Genomic DNA, 22,850 nt, shown 5'->3' on the forward strand with positions numbered 1-22,850 from the left:
GACCGCTGATGCGCGCAATGAAAGTACTCAGCTGTTATAAATGCCATTGATGGCACCAAGGTTTCCGGCGGCTCTAGAAAACCGCGTTGCGCGATAGCGCTTCGGAAGCGCGCACTTCGTCGTGGAAATGAGCTAGTAAAGGAAAATTGTGAGAAAGACAAAGATCGATCGGAACGAAGGAATCATAGGTTGGCTGGAGAAGAAGACCAAGTGGATGTGGGCCGAGGAAATGGAGGAGAGCGAGGAAGGGGCCGAAGAAGAGAAGTGGCAAGGCTACGGTTGACTGTAATTACTACGCGTAAAGGTGGTGTAATCTGTTTGAAATAATCATAAAACAACAAAAAGAGACCAAGTCTGGTTGCCTGCACAGGATGGGCACTAGAAAGGAAAGTGTAAGAGCCACACACGGAGAGAAGACGGGGGAAAAAAAGAAAAGCTGCAGAAAAAAACGGTTGGAGCGATCAGAGATTTTCCGGAGCGTGCATGGCCCGCCGGTCCCCGTGGCTTGCGCGGAGAGTGGAGGCATCCTGGAGAATGACCCGTAACCACGTGACCAAGCTAGTGCCAAATGGCTGACCCTTGCTTTTTGAGCTCCCTTCTCTTCCTTCGGTGGCCGAACGGCGTGAAAGAGATTGACAGCAGAGCGAGGTGGCGTGAGAACGGGGACCGGAAATGAAACAAGGAGGTAATGAAGGGGCGAGCCGACCACGTCGCAGTTCCGACAAGAAGCAAGAGAAGAGCTGGAAGGATTGCAGTAACGGCGCGTTTGCGTTTCTTTCTTGTTTTTCAGCTTTTTTGTTTGGGGAGAAGGGGGTGAGACTAAGGTGGTAGAGGGGAGGAAAAGTCGACAAAGCGCTTAGCAACACGCTTGAGCACAGCCGCGAACGACACTCATCGAGCTGCCGCCACGGTAGACGAAATAAAAATGACATTGCGACTCTCAGCCGAGGAATCTCGCTGGGGTGTGCCACTAGCAGGTAGCGATTGGAAGTGGTGTAGTCGTGTTCTGACGCGGGTATTGGGCAGGGTGAAAGTGGCCCCCGTAGGATATATTTTATCGCGGCAACCTAGTCATTAGGCAACACAATCATGAATACGTGTACTATTGCGCCAGTTAGACACATAATCCGATCATAGTGTCTTGTAGTGGCAATACGTGAAGGATTAGACTGCGTGATGAAAAACAGGAGAATGTTTGCATCATCACTGATGAGGTACTGCTTAGCCTCGTTGCTCGGCTTTTGCGCAATTTTATTTATGGGAGGAGCTGTTTATACTGAATATATCCCTGAGGACGCAGTTTATTGTGCTGCTTTTTGTTTCTTTCCTCACTAGAAAGAAATATGCACTGATGCTTTGCAGGTAATTTTTTAATTCTGTTTATGTACTTCACGCCTAAAGTGGAGTGACAATTGGGTCACCTGCTAGGTGCTGCCCTGCTTAATGACTGACTGTTTTCCTAGCCATTACGGGTTGTGGACCTCATAAGTTGCGTTTAGAAGGCGGCCCTGCTAGTCTTGCTCTTTGAAAAGCATAGACCGCGTTCGCGTGAGCCACCATCTTGCATAGACAGTGGCGCCACCTATGAGCGGTCGCCATTCTGGCTTGGGTGAATTCTCCGTGTTTTATGCCAGGTATACGCTCGGCTGGATCATATCCATTAATCATATCCATGTCATGAATTAGGTAATCGAGAAATCTGCGGAGTGCAATCAACCTCTGTATATGGCTTTCATAGATTATGAAAAGGCATTTGATTCAGTAGAGATACCAGCAGTCATAGATGCATTGCGTAATCGAGGAGTACAAGATGCATACGTGAATATCTTAGCAAATATCTACAAGGATTCCGCAGCTACCTTGGTTCTCCACAAGAAAAGTAGAAAGTTACCTATCACGAAAGGGGTCAGGCAAGGAGACACAATCTCTCCAATGCTATTCACTGCATGCTTAGAAGTATTGAACCTCTTAGACTGGGAAGGCTTAGGAGTGAGGATCAACGGCGAATATCGCAGCAACCTTCGGTTTGCAGATGACATTGTCCTATTCAGCAACAATGGAGACGAATTAAAGCAAATGATTGAGCACCTTAATCGAGAAAGTGTAAGAATTGGGTTGAAGATGAATATGCAGAAGACAAAGATAATGTTCAATAGCCTGGCAAGGGAACAAGGACTCAGGATCGCCAGTCAGCCTGTAGTGTCTGTAAAGGAGTAGGTTTATCCTAGGTCAATTACTCACAGGGGACCCTGATCATGAGAAAGAAATTTACAGAAGAATAAAATTGGGTTGGAGTGCATACGGCAGGCATTGCCAAATCATGACTGGGAGCTTACCACTGTCGTTGAAAAGTGTACAATCATTGCATTCTACCGCTGCTAACAGTATGGGGCAAAAACTTGGAGGTTAACAAAGAAGCTCGAGAACAAGTTAGGAACCGCACAAAGAGCAACGGAACGAAAAATCTTAGGGCTAACGTTAAGAGACAGGAAGAGAGCGGTGTGGATCAGAGAACAAATGGGGATAGTCGATATTCTAGTTGACATTAAGCGGAAGAAATGGAGCTGGGCAGGGCACGTAATGCGTAGGATGGATAACCGGTGGACCATTAGGGTTACAGAATAGATAGCAAGAGAAGGGAAGCGCAGTCGAGGTAGGCAGGAAACCAAATGAGGTGATGAAATTAGGAAATTTGTAGGAGCAAGTTGGAACTAGCTAGCGCAAGACAGGGGTAATTGGAAATCGCAGGGAGAGGCCTTCGTCGTACGGTGGACATAAAATATAGGCTGACGATGATGATGATCATACGCTCAGCGGCAGTTTCTGACGGTTGTTTTCGAGCTCGCTTGGTTTCACGTACTGAAGTGATATGAGTCGACAAGGCGGGAGTTTCTGCTGCCGATGAGGCAGACGGAGCACCGATCGTGACGTTTCCGCGCATTTTTGAGCCTGGAATCAGCCTCATAGATCAGTTGTGTATTTCTGAGCATTCGTAGAACGATTATGTCCTTAGTACCTTGAATATTCTTCCTGTAAATTTAAGCTGCAATGTAGCAGCAATGAGCAGTTCAGAAACATACGTGATGACCTAACAGCGTAGGTAACGTTCTGCAACGGAATAAGTTTATGCTGTCTGCTTAAACAAGTGTTCAAATTGTTACCTGTTCATATATTGCGTGGCAATCTGAGTTCTGGAACGTGGTGACCGCCCTCAAATAAAATAGCTTTGGTTAGTAGCAACAGCATACCATGTAGTATGAATCACACTTGCGTAGTGCTTGAGCTGGCCGGCTGCAGGCTGCGCGAGTAGTATAGATCTGTGTGTCCTATAGCGCATGGGACAAGCGTGTGGCATGACCATGCAGCAGTTTAATTGCTGCGCTAGACCATGTTTTGTTTTTTTCGTGAAAGATGGCGACCAATTCAACCAATCGACCACTCTAGATAAGCATGAGTGATACTCTATAAACCGCAAGGAGGTTAAAACAATTGTGTTTTGTTCAATCTTGTTCAGCCCGTCTTCTACGATGCATTCGCCCGTTTTACAGAAATCGTGTCCTTACAAGTTGATGTCGCTTTCTGTTTATGCGGTCCGGTTTGAATATTACTGCTTTACAGGGGGAAAAGGAAATATAGAAGCCCAAAGCTTATATGTATCACACTGGTTTACCATCCATACTGATCCCTGTGTTCAGCCATGCCATCAGCCTTTTAAAGGTGACTGATGCAGACAAAGCATAGTTTACTGTAAACGTCTGAAAAAATGATGCCCGTTGCGCTGACGCAAATATCCTATAACCATTGGCGCTCAGTTGTTTCGGGGGGTTGTATTGGATTCGCCTTACACGAGCATTCTTATATATCAGTTTCTTTGTCACGTTACCAGATAGTGAGAAGGTTTTCCAATAAACGCGGCCAATTCACAGGCGCCGCGGCTCTTAGTCGAGTGGAAGCCGATACAGCAAAAATAGTTCACAAGACGTACACGCACCACGGCTGTTGAAGCACGTCGCATGCTTGCGCAGCCAAAGGGAAATTTTCGCATGCTGCAGTGACTGCTGCATCGAAACGCCACGCTGTGGTTCCCCGACGACCGTGTGTGAATTGAAAGTACGTAAATTCCTCGGAGAACGAGCAAGAACATCTCCAAATTGTTACGCAGCCCGCGATGGCAACGCCATTAAAGCAACGCCGCACCGCGGTTCTCACATGCCAGAGAGGAGAAAAGGCTCGCGGCGCACGCTTTCCTTCTCGCCCGATGAATATATTAATTGAGGACCATTAAAAACTAACTAGTTGGATTAGTAGAACACACTGGCGACCATTGTCGTGCACCGAAACACGTGTGGTGTTTTTAAACCAGATTGCGATCAAAGAACAATACTCCTATAATAATTTTGCCATGGGAAATGTAAACAGGTGTTTGTAGCGCTATCTGAACCACGCCAATGACCACATCAACGGTTCAAAATTGTGATAATAATTCCCAGTGTCGTCCTGACTATTTTATTGCGCGTCATTCTTGCGCACTTGCAGGGGAAGTATTTGCACCAAGGTATCGAAACGAAACTAAACCGAAAACCGAAAAAAAAAACCAAACCAAAACAAAACAAACAAAAATGAAAAAAAACGTGATTTTTGCTCGAACCGGTACTAAAATGTAACGTTTCAGTTTTGACTTGAAAAACACCACTTGCAGACAAATCCTCTAGGACAGTACAGAATCCGCTTTGCATGTTTCTCTCTTGACCATTTTGACCTCTAGGATCCGTTCTGGGATCTCCTCTTAACCTCTTCGGTTGCTGTAAACTTGCGGGATGGAGGGCTGCGGGTAGACTGGTCCTAATCTTGCAGTGGCGCTGGGTAAATGCTGTAACACCTGTAGGGATTGTACTTTTTCTAAAGGGATGACTTCTCGTCATAGCGGTCTTCCACCTCGTATATAGGAACGTACAGCCTTTACGAGGTGGACCTTATGCGGTGCTTATGCGGTCCTTTAGCAAACTTAGGCCGCTCGTCCCTGGTCCTTCCGAATAGGGTCCGGCGGCCTAATTGACAAAGCGTTTCGTTTGCAAGACCTCTTTGACAATCGCTTGCCGCCTTCGTAAATAATAGGTGAAACATCAGGATTGGCAGAAATTTTCTCTTGCCAACAATTCTTCCATAAGCCCGTATTCACAAAACCTCTTTGGTTGGCAGCGCGACGATCTACATAGGAAGTAAGAGAAGTGACAGGTGACACTGACAATACATTGTTCAGACGGGACGCCGTCTCAATGAGCGATTAAATGAGCGCAGCAATCATGTTTTTAACTCCATTTCTAGTCATCTCGGAATTCATTGCCGAAACAAGCGTTGCAGACCCATCTTCGAAGGCACACAAATTATCAGTCACCACAAAAGCAAACAAACTAAGATAGAGTAATGAAGTACATGAAATTCACAAATCTGGAGAGCTCTGGGTAAGTGCTCCTTCGTTGTTTGTCACTGTGCGATAAAAAGCAGTGCCATATTTAGACACATGATCTGTGTGCCGCTTGTTGGAAGCAAAGTTCCGAACGCGTGTCATCCATCTGTACCTTCTGTTCTGCCATAGCGTGGTATTTGAGTCTGTTTTATGTGCGCGACAAAAATTGGAAGTCGGCGCTCTTTCCTATCAGTTCTCTTACTTTCCATGTAGATTGTCGCGCTGCTAACTGAAGGTGCAACTTTACCAACATGCCCGTTCAGCCCCTCTTGCACAAACCCTCTTTGTTAGGGCCAAATACCAAGAGGTAGTTGAGCAAAAAAAATGTTACTGGGCCCTCGGCCGGACAAAATATCAACGCAGCGAGCCATGAAGACTCCCTCGGGATTTTAGTTACGCCGCTTTATATTCAAGGCAGTGAATGGTTCCATTCAAATAAGAACGCGTACATAATCGCATCTTACTGTCTATCCTCATCATCACTCCTTATACCCCTCTTCCCCTCTTTTTCTCCTCTTTGCATCCTCTCTGAAGAGGAGAGTAGCAGGCTACGGCTGCCTTTCCTCAATAAATCCCCACGCTCTCTCTCACTAAAACATTGCTTCACGTAGATTCCAGCATTGATGTGGGATCTGCACAACTATTTTGCAATTTATAACTAAAGCTGGTTTTGGAACGTAAAACCCTATAATTAATTTTTTAATTTATAACTAAGTGCGGCCTGAAGAACAACACGCTTAACTTTTCGGGTTGCTCAGAGCTTTTTTTTTTTTTTACAGAAGTTTATGCTTTTCCCTGCACTTATTCTTCGGTTACACAAAGCAAGTGAACTTCAACTGGTTCAAACAGGCTTTGAACTTAATTTTTTTTTTTTTTTGATCTAGAGTTGAAGCGGAACTGAACCGGACGAAAACTGGAACGAAACAACTTTCGGTTCGAAACTATGATTTGGATCAATTGGCGTCTTGCAATATAATGTGTACTTAGATACTTTGCACAATACTGAACAATACCACAGACGCATGTAGCACGTGAAGGCACATAGCAAATTACGTCACCGCAGTGCTAATCTATGTCATCTCGAGGCAACGTAACACGTGTGAAATAGACGGTGAAGCCTCAGCCCTACAGCTTATTTACAAATGAGGCTGATGGCAATAATTATTTTCGAGAACTGAATGGTGTAAGGCTCACGTTTTGGAGTGTTACGAGTTTTGGCTGCACTGAGTGCAAGGTGGCATGTTTTGACAACCACCCGTAGTCACTGAGAAAGATGCGCATTATTAGCAGGTAACCACCACTGTAAAATGAACAGAAAACAGAGAACGTCACAAAATGCTTTATTGAGTGAATTCTCCTGTCGCAAGCGTTCGCTGCCTTTATTTTACACTGAGCTGCTCGCAACTAAGCTACTGTTCAGTAAGACCATTTTGTATAGCAACTTGTCGGGAAACTGCAGAAAACGAAAAGGCGGTGCTGTTCGTGACACTGATCCCGATAACTACGTCTTTATGTTAGTGGCGTTCTTCTGGTTTCACATTCGTGCGCAGAATAAAAGGTCCGCTATTACAAGTTTTCTAGCATTTGTCCTGGCTAGCTGCAGCGAAGGCTAAAGTTGGCGAATAAACGCGTCAATGCTGCCCGCATGTAACTGAACAGCTTTTGCTTCAGCAGAATGCGTCGATGGTAGATTTCAGTGACGTACTGGCCGATGTGATGTAATGGTTCGTGTAGCGCAGACGACAGCCCTTCAGAATAATAATAATATTAATGATAAAAACAGAAATAACGAAGAGGGGTGCAAGGAAGCGCAAATGACGCATTCACTGAAAGAGGGTCGATCCTAATGCGCAATCGCGCTGAACAAGCAGATAGGTATCATCAATTGTAGTCCCTGTGCCTTTTCTTCGAGTGCGCGTACTATGGAAATGCCCTTCCGACTGCAGCTTACGCAGCAAACCTGAGCTTAAAATGCAAGAGCAGGCGCTCCTCGCGAATCGATTCAGCGCATGTTTTGTTAGTAGTTCTGCATGTGCGCTGGTATATATCCTCGTCTAAATTTAATGGCGTTACGAGGAAAGCAATCCAAAACAGAGCACCGCGGTAGTTTCATGCTTAGCAACGCATTTAAGCACAGCAATCGGTGTAATGATCCCACACTAAACAAAACTGATGACGTTGTAGAAAGGTCAGGCGACCGTTATAGGCCTTGCACTACCATGCCTATTTTCAAACAATAGGCTCACTCGAAATATACGGTTCGATCGACTGTTAAAGCGAATGCTATTTTATGTTGCTCTCACTTAGACATCTATGTAAATGCGAAGTGAAAGTGCGTAAGTGAACTGCACTGGTTTGGGGAAAGTGCTGGCGCCACGAATACCACACGTCACATGCCACAAAGCCGGGCCATCATACACTCGACAAAGATTTTTTGTAGCGTTAGCTACACTGGCCTAGCCAAGCCCGTTTCGCGCGGCACATCAAGAGCCGTGCTGCGCATGCGCAAGGATCAGTGATGTCACACGGCTTGCGCACCGGAGCCACCGGAGCCGGCACCTCTCGCACACTCCGCCGCCGCCGCGCGCGACTCACCGCCGCCGGTCTGCGCATTCCAGAGGAGTGACGTCGTAGCCGTGGTAGACGCACTGGCGCCGGCGCGCGCTCGCTGTGGAGTCGCCGTCTGACACTGCGCTGGAGCCGCTGCGCTTCTGACTGGCGTTTGCCAGTGTGGTATAGCCACGGAGAAGGAGAGCGCAAATGCTGCTCAACAGCGCAGAAGAACGGAGAAGCTTGACTCATCGGATCCCGAAGTAGTTGCCTGGCAATTAGCGGTTGAGCGTAGGAGACAACCAGGAAAGCTAAGAATAATCAGCTGAACCTTTGCTAACGCTACGTATATCCTGGCATAGCCGAGCTAAGCCACTGCAACTTTTTTTGCATGCTTTAAGCTCATGAGTCTAATTTAACAGTGCCACGTGGCACGTTATCATAGCTGGTCCCTATTTTGGGTAAGCTGGAAATGAAAGGTGTCGATAGAGCATAATATTATTGCTTGAGCTTCTGGAGCATTAGAGTGATTGTAGATCTTTTGCGCAGTTGGCAAGAACAGCGCTCTTGGTGACATCTTTCGAAGCCATATCGCATCGAGGCCGGCAGAACCCTCGCAGAAATTTGCAATTCCGTGCAACTAACATCGCTGAACACTGGTATCAGGCAGAAGGGTGCATCTGGGGTCAACCAACACCAATGATTAGAGATTGCTGCGATCCGCTACTTATCTGTCCTGAGGCTGTTTTTGTAAACCAACCTTGAGTGTGGCGTAAACTTGATTTTACACGCTCCTTGGAGGGCCGCTCTCGACATGATCATGTCGGATAGTTTGCATTAGAGAACGCATTACAGTGTCACCGGCGTTCTTTTCCTCTACAATCAGCACTATCCCAAAGAATTTCCTATTCTTAACTTTTCCCAGTTTCTCAAAATTCCCTTCACCAGCTCCATTTATTAATACGATCTGCTTCATGTGGTTTACTGCTAGCTAAAATTTCTTGTGAATTTGTAAATCTTATTCAAGTCATCGCCTGTTTTCTGACATTCGTTGTTTTTGGTTTGCTTAGATTTTTTATGTATCTTTTATATCTTCATATTTTGCTCTTCTCCACTATATAAACGCCCAAACCCTTCACTCGTGCTCCTTCAACCAAAATTACAGCCTTCACATGGTCATTGCTCACACAGGTATTCGTACGTTTTCAGGCAGATATCATGTTTCCTCTGTATTTCTAAGATATCAAAAACTTCCTCTCCACCACTTCTAATGGCATCGATATGTTATTCCCACGGGTTTTGAAATTCCTCAGGCCTTTTAATTGCCTACACTAATAATATTTTGCGTGTAAATTCTGCTTATACAGCCAAATAAGATTCAAAGGAAGCTACATATCCTATGCGTCATTTCGTTCCTGCTCTACTCAATTCGGTGAGCAACTAGTTTCAATGTGCACCTGTGGACAAAGTCATACCCACCATCATTTCTTTCTTTGTTTCTTTTTTTCTTTCTTTCTTTGTTTTTTTTTTAACTTCTAACCCCTGCGTACGATGGCAAACTGAACCTATACCTGATTGACCACCCTGCCATTCATGCACCTCTTGCTCTCTCTTTCATTGTGGTGTCTGGTAGACCTACAAATCATTCTAAGGGCCCATAAGTTAGTCGCAAAGCGACCAGTTGCAAGTAGTCGCAAATGGTCGATTTTCTCAAAAGGCGACCGTTTCGGGCCAGTCGCTCACTGCTCGATTTTTCAGTCGCGCGACCGCAGTCGCAGAACAGCTGAACCAATCAGATGCGAAGGAACAGGACGTCTGTTTATGCTGACGCTTATTTTACGCGGCGATAACATTGCAAGCAGACGTGAACGGCATATCGCTAGACATTTCAGTTTAGCGACTCCTCGGTCGCACTTGTCAGTGCGAACATCATTTGTCTTGAGTAGATTTCTGGTCGCCAGTCACAATCTGTCGCGGGACGTCGTCTAGTCGCAAGTGTGAATGGGTCCTAACTATGCACGCAAGAATAATTTATATGGTGTGTCTTCCCAAATTGGAAGCTCGCGAGCAATTGAACATTCAATATTAGAAGCAACCGACTCAAAGTATGGTTAAGCACCCACTATAATTCCTTTGTGTTTTGCAATAATTGGTTGTTTCAGTAAGTTATACGTAAATTACTTTGTAACTCCGGCACTCCCTTCACCCGTTGATTCACATGCTGAGAGAAATATCCCCGGCGGTCTTGAGCAACACTCGCACTTTTTCCTTTAATGTTTACCAACAACCATGGATACATTATGGAAGAGGTATTCCTTATGCATGTGCACAATGTTAAAATATGCAGGAATTGTCAAGTATGCAAACGAACTGACATACTTGCCGTACCATCTTTCCCGTGACCCGCTTTTCCCTGACGAAGTCTCGTGATTGCTTTCACTGTTTTGTTTTGAATTCTTTAGCGAGACGAAATTCCAAGACAAAATCAAGATACCTTACGCTTGTTTTTGGTTTCCTTGCGACACGACAGCGGAAAGAGATACGAAAGGCCAAGTTTTAGCAGCTACGGTTTCCCGTCAATGGAACCGTGCATGGTCGTAGGGAGGCCTTCCAGCACTCTACGAGGAGAGTGCTCTTTCTGTCGGTCTCTTCTTTATGCAACGCTGACGCAGCCGACTCCATTATGCTGCCGTAGGCAATGCCCGCCTTTGGCTAAAGCCGCCGACGCGAGCAGCATAGGCAACGGAGAGCTGCAATTAGACAAGCGAGTGCGAGGAAAAGCTGCTTTCTAAGCAGGTTTAGGGAGCCAGGAAAACGAAATAAATAAAAGCAAGAAGAAAGCGAGATTCGAGAAGAAACGGGACTGCTAGACTGTCCTCTTCGCTGAGCCACGCCACCGCAAATTCAAACGCCCTAAGCAAACTGGCTGGAGATTTAGAAAGGCGCGGCATTCACCATAATAGCGGCGGCGTTTGGAGCGTCGTCGGGCTACTATTTATAAGCGCGGCGAAAGAAAAAGCGTAATTGAGTTTTGCTTTCGGTGTTGGCTCACTTCTATTGTAGGGATACGAAGTGGGATGAAAAAAGAGAAGATGTCCCCTAGGGCCGCGGCAACGTCGAGATGAGAGGATTAGTCTTCTGGGAGACAGGCGGAAGCAAGGCGCCTTGCGATGATTTTGCTTGTCTTATTGTGGAGGGGGTGAAGAGAAGGAGAATGGTATGTGCTCCATAACCGGAAGGTTGTTTTGTAGGTGTTTGGGAGAGAGTTACGTTGAATTGTCGTTGACGCTTTCTAGGTGCCAAGCCATCGTAATTAGCGGTTTTTTGTACCGAGCTTCATAATGATTCCTAACGAACGACTACCTGTTTTTGTGTGTGTGTGCCCATTCGCTACGGTATCGACTGCAAATTCATCTGCGAAACGACAGGCTGAATAAGGCGACCATGAAAAGGCCTGCAAGTAAGTTGAATGGGCTTTACATTGCAAATTAGAAACGGTAATATAAAAAGTTGTCGCAGTTTCACCTGAAAGGCGAAGCATCAATTGCGATAGCAAATTTGTAGAGAGCTATACGGAGTAATGATAGTAGCTTTATCAGCTGTATAAACTTGGACTTGCAGCAGCACCGGCAACACACAGAACTGTTGTCGACGCCGTCGGCGTTTTGCCCGCGTTCGCTCAAAATGCGTGCAGCGTTGGTGACTGTTGCCGGAGCTTCTGATAAAAATAGGCACTTGGTGCCGCAGCTAAACGTCGCCTCCCTTCCCTCTCCCTCCCCCCTCCCCCACGGCCTCTCGCGCGTCGGAAGAAGGCGCGTTTGCTCTACATATATGGTGATTGTGAGGTGTTACTGAATAGTCTCTGCTAAGGGTATTTCATTACGAGATGCTCCATACTTATTGTATATTTTTTATGCTGTCAAAACATACAATTACAACGAAGCAACTATAAATAAAAACTTCCATGGGCAACGACATCGACTGGAGGCCTCCTTCAAAGGGAATGGCGGGGGCCTTTGTTCTGTGTTCAAAGTCGCTGATGGCACTGTTCCAGTTATTACCACGTAACTTCTGCTTAAAGCTCCTGTGCTTTTCTTGATGAGCTAGCAGCATCACCATCTGAGTTGTGGAACTGGGTTGCGCCGTCTTGTTCGTGCCAGTGGTGTTCAGCGTCTATGTATAATAAGCGTCCTTTGTCCTTAATGTGACAGTTGTAGCCGTTTGTAGCGCGGTCTATCGAATGCCAGGTCTATTGCACATGGTAGCGTGTGCGGCTAACAGCGAGCAGAGATACGTCATCTGCAGCGAAGTCTCGGAAAAGGAAATGCAGAAATTTTGTTAGCAATATGGTAGCGGTACCGACATTAGCCAGGGAGCGACATAACCGTGCCGCGGGCATTCCAGCTGCACCAAACGTTTCACGTTGCTGAGGCCCCTGTGCCGTAATATTTCTCGGAAAATTGATGAGCCAAACTGACATTGTCACGTGCCTATTTGACAGATTCTAGAAAAAATTAGGAACTGCACAAAGTAACCGAAGAGAGGCATCAGTGTAGTTAGCGACAGGACAATACGCAAGATGCATCGTACGTGGGCGACAATCATACATTTGCACCGGCTTTTTCACTTTTCGTGCAGGCAAGTGCAGAAACAAGAAGATAGCGTGGTAGTGGGAAAGTAGTTGGTAAACCACCAGGCTTCTGCTAGTGCTTCAGCCGTCACTCCCCAAACTGCAAATGCTGTTTTGATGACAATCGCACAGGTTCTCACCAGCTTACGCATTCTAAATAGCTTGTGTTTTGGCATTGTTAGAGATAAGAGGCGAATCTCTTGGGGAATGCTAGTGTCATCTAACGGCACACAATTTTTAATTTTCTTTCGCCTTTAGAAGTTTTGAACATAAATTAAGACTGTTCAAGCTGGAAACATAAAAAAATACGTATACTTACTGCTGTGCTTATCCGTGTTGACGGGAAAACAATTTTTTTTAATTTGTGGCAGAAACCATCGAAGATGACCGCATATGTCAACGATAGCTTTCTTGCGTGACGAGCTGCATATCCCTATGCCATCCATGAATCACTAAATCTCACGGGTACATCAGCAGTCACACGAAGTGGCAACTCCACAGCCAGTCACAATGCCAAATGATACTACGACATGGTATATCTTGTAATAAAAGCTCCTCGTTGAATATCCACCCAGAGGACTATCCATCACGAGGCACCACTTAACGCGGGGGCATCTGTTGCACATGAGACACTATCGATTTAATATATTCAAGGCCATGTACCCGTTGTGGCATATAGTGGTAAATTATTTACGGAGGATTGTCCCAGAATGGGCACGTAGCAATATTACCTAACAGCGCCGAGGTTAAAGCGCATACTCAGTGGCAAATATCCCGTGTCCCATGTTGCCTGCTTGGCAAGGTAGCAACCAGCGCATAACTAGCGATCCAATCTGACTCTCCTTCAATAAATGGCTAGAAACATACAAACCACAAAGTGGGGTGAAGAGTTAAGGAAAGCCTATCGCTTCTTTTTTATAAAGAAAAAAGAAAAATCCGTAACGTATCTCTGAATATAAGCTCACTTGTATAAGAACATCGAAGCCAAACTAACAAGCTTCTCTCTTAAATGAAGGTGTGGCTTATTCAGAAGGCACGCTGATTGCACGCCATTCAAGCATGAGAGTCAGGACGACGTAGCGTATGTCGTTTGTGCCTAGAAATACGGGAGTTGTGTGCACGACCTGCGTTGACGTTGCGCTTGAAATATAGCAATACAATATTTCTCGAGGACAGGGGTGAGATTATAGCCATAAGCACTTGCGTTATTGCAGATGAAATAAATGCAAATGCAGCAATGGTTAACGACATTCCTTTTGAATGACGGCAGGAATAAATTGCTTGCTTTTTCTGCGCTAGCCTGGTATGTGTTCCATTGGCTTATAGAAGAAAGGCAAATAGAAGGAAACTTAAACCCGGCGTCAAAGGAATGAAAATCGTCCCACACCAGCATTTTCCGACTATTGATATTGTGCGCAGTTAGAAAGTGTTACAATTTTTCCTGCGCGCAATATTTTGCAGTACAACACAATAATCCGGAAACTCTAGAAAACAGATGCTGCTATCCGTGTTTCACCTACGCGGTCGAGTGCTAGGAGCAGACTCAAATAATTTGACAAATACCGGACACGTCCTGGGGATTTGCGCAATGAAAATAACTAAGATATCACATTTTATTGGTTTTCAGGAGTTACATGGCAGCAAGTTGCGATAGCATTGACGTCTCCCTAAAGAGAAGCAAAAGAAAAGAAAAGGCATGTGTAGGTAAGATGTGAACGATATAGCTTACGCATCGTTAATAATATCTTTTTGTATTGCCGCCGAATTAATTAATTCTGCTGTTTTGTAAATGAGACACGTCGCTCTTCAAATTCTTATTCATAGGTGGGAAAGACAACTGGTCAAATAGAGCAGTTTAGTTAGTTGTATGTACTTATTCCTGTCTGAAAATATATATACATTTCGCTTACTTCAAGATCGCTATTACTGTGGTAACATATAATGAACCGACTCGTATGCATAAATGAATCTGTCGATATTTTGGACGGATATGCATGCCACCCTCCATGGTGCCACTGCTTCACACATAGGGAAGAACACCTTCAGCGACAAAAAAATGTGAAAATACTCGTGCATTTAGATTTCGCCTCAGTTGGGAATCGTCTATAAGGCGAAGGTGTTTTGATATACAACGGGGAAGACGGAGTTGTAGTTGCATTGTACTTGTGACTGAACTGTTAACTGTCGCAAGCTTACTATAGCACAAGCTATTTGCATCGCTGAAAGACGCTACGGCGTTCGCGCGAGCTGGCTACTAGCGCGGCCATAGCGCCATCTCGTGAACGGCAATGGAACCTTACCAAGCTTTGCCGGCCGTTGAACACGGACTCTTGTAGTTAAGAAAGTTACCTGGAAACACTAAAGCTGATTATATCAACCCGTTGCTTTACAGAAGCCCACCCAGACGCGGAAGCTTGTCATTTTCTTACGAAGACTTGACATTAGTGTGAAACACCTTCCGCTCAGTAACATAAAGCTAAACCACCTTACACGTGCGCTGACCCTAATTCCTCTTCACAAAGGCCTGGTGCTTGTACATTCTTGGCATGACATGGCCCACCAGCATGTCTAAACGTGTTGTAAGTTGCTTAATTATGAAACTGAAGGTGGAGCACTTATCTTGTGCTCGGCAGGCTATCACCCCAGTTTTCGCAGGTCACTTAACCACTCTGGGTGAGGCGCTAGTTAGAGCTAACATTTGCTGTCCCAAACAGGCTGCCACGTATGGAGCTTGCGCCGCAATTTAAGGTAATGCACATCATCCTAAGCTATAAGGCAACATCACGGTGACGAAGCGGTCTTTAAATTTTCATTGCAGTACAAGAGAAATTGCACAAAAGAGAACGACGAAGACGATGTGATATGCTATATGAACGACGAAACAAGCGTGTTACTTGTTTGGTCACTTAAGGCCCGAAACTGCAGTATTTTAATAGTGACAAGGGAGGCGGTGCAACGGGCACTCGTACATGCCATATATTTCAGAGAACTTACGTAAGGGGTAAAGCTGCGTGTGACAGTGTGCATTGAAAAGCGGCCATACAGTTTCCACCCTGTTTCCTCCGAGCTAGCGAAAGCGTACACTTATATTTTAGGCACACGAGTAGCGCTAACATTTGTGAATCCTGATGGTAAACGTATAGAACTTCTAAGTAGTGCAATAAATGTATTCAACGAGTTCTACCAGAGCGGTGCTGGCAAAGGAAATAAAACTCATCCGTGTACTTTAGGGCTCAATATTTGAGATGCGTTGCTGCATGTGTGTGTGGCAGAATATTTACCCTAATAACATTTACTTCTGAGGTGGGAGATTAAATCCACGAAAAAGCCGTAAACGCTGCAGCTAATTGCGACTAGTCGCCGCAGGGTGAGAAAGTACGAACGGAAGATGGAACCACTCTAGAGAGAGTGACAGCAAACAGCTCTTGGCGAAGCCCCGTGTCCAAATGTGCATGGCATTAGAACAAGCTAAGTGTTTGCACTTTAGATCAACATTGGCATGTGTGTTAATTTCGAAACGCAAGCACACTACCCAGGCATAGCTGAAAGGAACCACCGTTAAAATGATGCCGAATGTTAACACTCCTGCACCTGCAAATAGCCGAGTACACGTTCTCACGCTACGATTGTAGTTCTGCGCACATTAACGGGACACGCTAGCAATGCTAACGGGAAATCACCATGCACCATTGTTCACTTCAAGCATTTCTTGCTGCTATCCCGAGGCAAGAACCTGTAGAGTTGTGGGAGAATTCATGCGCGAATTTCGATCGCCGCGAAATTCAAAGCATGTTGAAAAAGCAAACGTAACAAGATCGATGCTCCCATTGTGCTCGAGTAGTTAGCACCACTGATGTAACTGGTAAAAAAAGAAAAAAAAAGAAACAGGTAAAAAAAATCTGCGCTTTAATGATTACGCAGCGCCACACCATACACAGTTATCAGCTTATGCAAGAAGGACGTCACTCTGTAATGTCCTAACCCACACTCCTCTCTCCCCGTTTTTGCAGATACGAGGTATTATTCTTGAACATGACCAATATTCAATCTCCTCCTGATGTTTCCTAGGCAACGCAGTGCAAATTTCCCAACAAGCATGCTAACGCCAAAACTACTTTACAAGAATAAAAACGTAATACACAGTATTTGCGCAGGGTCATTGATGTCACCTCGTTGCATTTTTTTTTCGAAGTTGCGCTTCAGGAAGCCCGAAGAGGTGTCGATATCACGAGTTTCACAATAGAAAATAATTACCGCAAATAAAAAAAATTAAATGGCGCTATGAAAACCTCTTTTTCTTGCTTGGTATTTCGTAGCGTACTAAATCTCCATGAAATAAGTCGGAAAAGAGTTACAACTACAAAATAACGTTTTCCGGCTTCACCAACATTTAATATCCGTTTTTTTTTTCATCTTTACGGCTGATTGTGTTTCTCGCCACGGCTTTTTGGTCTCTGGGATCTCTTTGTTCGAGCATTAGCGCGGAAAGGAGCTTATAGTTTGCATTTTCAGTCGCTAAGCGAGAACAAATGAGCCTTCTTGCCGATGACTGGTGATTAAACGTGCGTTTAGCTTCTCCGCATCATGTAAAATTGTAAACAACGGCTTTGGAAGTAACAATGCAATACTTAATACAAAAGTGCCTGCTTGCAAAATTTAAATAAAAGCCGTTGATGGTAAGCAAAAAATCGTTCTTTTCCAAATGAGAAACTTAAAACCAACAAAATGCGTCATGTGGGTGTTCCGTGACATTTTTAATATTTTTTTTGCTTTTATTCATTTAGATTTCAAGTCGTAAAACTTCTAAGCAACTATATCCATTTGTATTGTTTTGGTAGACAGCGGTAAGCGGGAAATATCGCGACAGAAACAAAAGGCGACCGATTCTAAATATCTGTGCCCATTCTCTCAATTTTAAGAATACGATTAAGCAATTCGTAACGATATAAAAAAGGCTGTGGTTCTGCGTCGATTGCACGGGCGAATAGTGCAGCTTTGTGGTTGTTACAACAGTTCCTTCTCCAATTCTGTCTGCTATAATGTACAATATATTTTGTATAACTATCCTAGTTTCGATAGCTAACGTTACTGAAAAGGTAACAGGGCGACACTAATTCAAGATTTCATTTTTCAATTTTTTTAAACCACTATGACTACAGTACGTAAGGGTGAAATTTCTTCGTATAGCTGCTGGGCGTTTATAGTGTCGCATTTCTACCACTACAAATAAAGGCGGAAGTTGACCGGCAAGAGCCGTGCAAGCTATTTTTGGCTTCCCATAAAGCACGAAAAAATTTATGGATGAAGTAATGAACGACTTGACTTAAGTGTGACCAAGTAATGTATGTGCTATTTTATAGCTGTTTATAAGCACGTATACGGGCCAATATCAACGATTATTAGTGAACAATTAATCTGTTTAACTAGCAATGACTACCAATTTTCTAAATTAGTATTACGCTGAAGGCCCTTACTTTCAACAACGCGCTGTCGCAAAATGTTGGGGTCTTGGTATTCACTATAACGTTAATTGTGTTTTCGTGAAGTGTTTCCATCACACTCGTATTGCACATAACGCGCCAAGAGTGTAGTGTAACAACGCAATTAACGGCCTACTCATATCGGCAGGAAATTACTTCATTGCTTAAAAACATTATTACATTTCTTGGTAATCTTTTCTGAATACTTCCTTTCTTCGCTAGCAATTGTGCGACAGCACTGATAGTTTTGGCTGCTATTAACATACAGAAACATAAAAAGACATTCCATGCTCTAAAGTACGGCTTACTTTCTTATCTCTATATGGGTTTTCATCGCGAAAGCTTGGCACTGTCGAACTAAAACATTTTACAGCGGTGTCTAGCAGCTGTCCTGTAGTCTTGACACGCGGTATAATTGTCAGGTGGATGACGTCAACAAAATAGGTGTACTCGAAAAGCTCTCTGACTCCAATGCTTACCATGTTGTCCATTCACGCTCCTGCTGAGTAGAGACACGAACACCGTCCATATTCCGACGAAGTTGAAAAAGCTACAAGGGCAGGACGGCCACGCCGGACGATGCCGTGCTTGTAAAGTTTCCATCGTTGACCACTCGCGGCACACTGACGCGGTGGCTCTGTAAGACCGCAAGGTCTCCCGTATATAGAAAGAGCCTTGCAGCTGGGTCCGGTATTCACTGGCAACTATGTCACTTTGTGCATTTGCAGTCTTTGGTGCTAGCTGGGTTCCGCGCAGCTGCGAAACACTCCAAGTTCCTGCAAAATGTCGCTGTTACACAACAGATCCAGTTGTTCGCAGGCACGTTTCACCACGGGACGCTGTCGTGTCTAACCTCATGGCGTCCCATACACTCGCAGGACACTCCTCCAACCGCTGACCATCGCACGAGCCGAGCGTGACTATGGAGGGACGACAATCCGAAAGGAGAGGTAGCACGTGCTTCCTCGACACGACCCTACTGGCGGTAGTTCGCGCACGATTATTGTAATAGAATACAGTTATCCACAAAATAACGCTGTCGGATCAGAGTTCCGTGAGACGCACTTGCGAGGCAGCAGAGGTGATGACACTGCTGTCACCGGTGTCGGAAACTCTGCGGGCGCGAAGCGCCTCGCCGCCAGCGTGACGTCGTCGCGACAGTAACTCCTCGGCTATGCCCATCGCGCCGAGGCACGCTCACGACTGAACGCGGTGGAGCCACGGAGCGGCACCCGGGAGACACTTCGACCCGCGCGCGCGCGCAGCTCCGACCACTGGGCTCGGAGAGCGGGTGGGCGCATGCGCTGAATTTCTTCTCTCCGTCCTTTACCTTCTTGTTTCCTCCCTATTTTTCCCACGCTTCGTCCTTCCGTGCAAGGCTGCGTCGCCTTCATTTTCTCTTCTTTCGGCCACAATAGAAGCGGTGAAACTCGAGTAAAGGAACGCAGGGAGGCTGTAAGCCATCCCCTTTTTGGTAGGCAATATATATATACATATGCATATGCATTTTTTTTTCGCATACCCTTGATTTTGTTTAGCGGCTCAGCGTGCGACTCCTTTTTGAGATCTCTATGCCCTCGAAGCCGGACGCCTGCTCGTTACTATTGAATAAGCCCTCTTTTGACTTTACATTCTTTGCGGCACAACAATGATTTCATTTTTTATTGATCCTAATTTAATTTATTTTGTAAAATTTATGTGCGAAATCGTGATCAGCCATGAGAGCTGCGGTCATGGAATAGGCGGTGAGGACTGCCATGCGAATATCAGTTTGGTTTGACAGCATTTCTGCAGTGTTCCTTTGTCGCTGAGAGTTGCATTCCAAATCGGACCTGCATTAAATAATATGACTGCGGTAACAATTTCGCGTCTTGAATGAAGCGGAAATGGAAGCAATAATCAGTGTTAGCCGGTTTTTTTTTAGCTAAGACGATGCGTCCTGGATGCTTGTCACCAAATCTTTCTGTCGTCGTGTGGGTAATATATGCATATGTCGATTTCTCCGAAATATCACGAAATGCTCAATCCAGAAACCAAAACTCACATGTGAGCCCAAGTGAACGTGCTATGAGGAGCAAGAGCCTGTGCATTTAGTACACTTGCAAGAACACATCCATCTACACAAACTTCGAACAACGTAAGTTGCCCTGACGGCCACCCTTCGTGATGACGGCAGGTTTACTAGTTGGCTTTACAACAACTCTAAGTCAAAGGTGGCAGTAGCAGTATCTACATCGTAGATGGCAATTACAGTTACGTTCGAGCCCAGCGGGGTTATGGGAGCGGGCGTTCATTCCATCCATGTTTGTCACCTTGCACAATGTGCTCAGCGTAGCCACGTGCGGAACATCAATCGCCGGGACGTTCTTGGGTGTATTCAACCTGATCTCGTTAATTTCAGTTCGCACGCATCTGTCCCGCAGCCCCACATAGATTGCCCGTTGATGCGCTTCATGGGGTCGTTGGGGAGCGCTGTAACGAAAATAATGGTGTTGGTCCTATAGGCCTTCCTTCCGATCTTTCATTCAATACATGTGCTCGAGGACGAAGAGCTACTGGTGTTTCGTTTCTTCACCTTACAGCTGATTACAAGTGCGAAGCCGTCGTTGAAAGCCTTGTCGCTGCTCATTGAGTAGACACAGGTGTCCTCGCTACCAGAGTAGCCATGAAGGCCCGACCGCTGTCTGGACGTGGCTGAAGCCGATGTCGCCGCACCTGGCAGACATTCGAGGTGGTGCTCGTCCATCACCGATAAACAGATAAGCGCGTCCCGGAGGTGTAATTCCGCAATAAAGGAAACGCGCACTCTAATAACATTTTGCTAGGCACAAACATTATCATCTTCCCATTTCTTATGCAGTTTCGTGAGAAGATGGTAGGGTATAAGCATACTGCAGCCAAACCAAAAGGAAATATTAAAGATTTAATTTGAAGCCTATATACATCGTGAACATTTATTCGCTTGAGCACTATAGAAAGGACAGAGAAAGGACATGACTGAATCCCCTTTGACTAGTTGCTGGCGCGCAGTGTATAGGTAATACGGTTCGGTAAATGATTCTGTAAAGGCAGGGCAACCGAATAAAATAAGAGCAAAAGAAAATACATTTGCGCAGATCCCACGCCTCGTGCGAATCAACGTTATGCCAGCTTTTGCCTAATAGCAACAGACGGATTGTTCGTATTCCTTTTTTGGTAGCCGTTCATGGCGGATGGCCACATTTCTTTGATAACTTGATCTGGCGCTGTTCTGTGCTTGCGGATGCCGAACATCGAAGCGTCATCGTTTTGTACGGCTCTTGCACGGCTGCATCCCTCTTACATGCATCACAGCGAGACGCAGGGCTGTACATTAGGTTCGCCTCTAGCGTGTGTCTCGCTTTTGTGGTGAAGTGTTGCACAACACACAACGACGGGCGCCTCCTTTCGGTCGCCGGCCACCGATGAGAGGGAAGGCAGCGCCGTGCTACAGGGTGCCCCCCAGTGCTAGTTGCCGGAAAGGGAAGGATAGCGCAAAACTAGCGATCTCTTGTTTTTTTTAACAATATTGTGGCTGTGTGACGCCGACGGGCGCACTATCGGTCTCAAAACAACAACTCGCGTGAGGAAAGCACAGGGAAGGTTCGTATTCTATCGTGTCTGTGCACTAACGGGTATTTCATCAATACTTCTTTTTGGGCGAGTTGGTACATCTTGAAAGTTTGGGTGACAGCGCAAACAGACGACCACAAGAAGGGAGACACGGACACACAGGCGCTGACTAACAACTGGTTTTTATTGTGAAGGTTAGCACACCTTATATATGCCAGAGTGAAGCAAGGGAAAGGGGAAAACATAACAAGGGTGACATCGTGCTAACAACGCAAGCGCAATACAGCCAACCAAGCGCAACAACACGCAAATAATTATTTTTCTTTCTAATTTGAACCCCCGATAGGCGCATCCAGAAGATAAAATTCCGCGTCAAAGAGAGCGAGGGAAGGGTTGCTGAAGCACTTGCTACCAAACTTCCTGATGTGGTAGGCTTCCAAACTGATGCGCGCTGTCTTGTCACTACCCTTTCCTAAAATCGTCGTCTCCTTTAACCGGGCCACACAATCAGTGCACTTACTAACGTGCGCAACTATATGCGCGTATTTGTTCCCGCGCATGATCTCATTGCTATGAATCGAAGAGTGGCCGATAAGGCTACAGATAATAATCGGGACCACTGCCTTCTTGAAGGTGTTGACTGCCTGCGAAAGTTTGCTCCTAAGACCACGGACACGCAGCATAGTACATTGTTGAACGACGTAGTATCTTTTTTTAAGCGCAACAACCTGATGCTTACGCAAGCTGACAAAGAGGGGAGTTCGCCGTTTTACCCAAGGGACTTTACAATGAAAAAGCGTTGGCAGCAGTTAATAAGAACTTTGTCCCCGTGAAAAAATGTGAAGTGCGCGTTAAAACCAAGTTTGTCGAATTTTGTAAGCAGTTAGACCTCGGCAGGCCTGCCAGGGACATTTACAACAGCAGGGGAAACAGCTTGAGGGCTTTTTCACAGCCAAGACACATAAGCCCGAAGTTCCGTTTAGGACTATTGTTAGTGAAGAGGCATCATGGCAGAAGTGTGTCAGCCAGTTTTTGTTAAAGAAGCTCAAGACGCTTGTTGTGAACGACCCATTTCTAGGTCAAGAATTCAGCCCCAGTAGCACAGTTTTTAGAGGGAAGTGATCATGTTGGT

The 22,850-nt window shown here is 45.4% G+C and overlaps 1 pseudogene; it reads right to left on the bottom strand.

Moving 5' to 3' along the window:
• LOC119448770 (Down syndrome cell adhesion molecule-like protein Dscam2) overlaps positions 1 to 19,260 on the bottom strand; it is a 235,211-nt pseudogene extending 215,951 nt beyond the window's left edge.
• Positions 19,261 to 22,850: the final 3,590 nt, after the last annotated feature.

The sequence above is a fragment of the Dermacentor silvarum genome, chromosome 4 (assembly GCF_013339745.2).
Source record: "Dermacentor silvarum isolate Dsil-2018 chromosome 4, BIME_Dsil_1.4, whole genome shotgun sequence".
Taxonomy (NCBI): Eukaryota; Metazoa; Arthropoda; class Arachnida; order Ixodida; family Ixodidae; genus Dermacentor; species Dermacentor silvarum.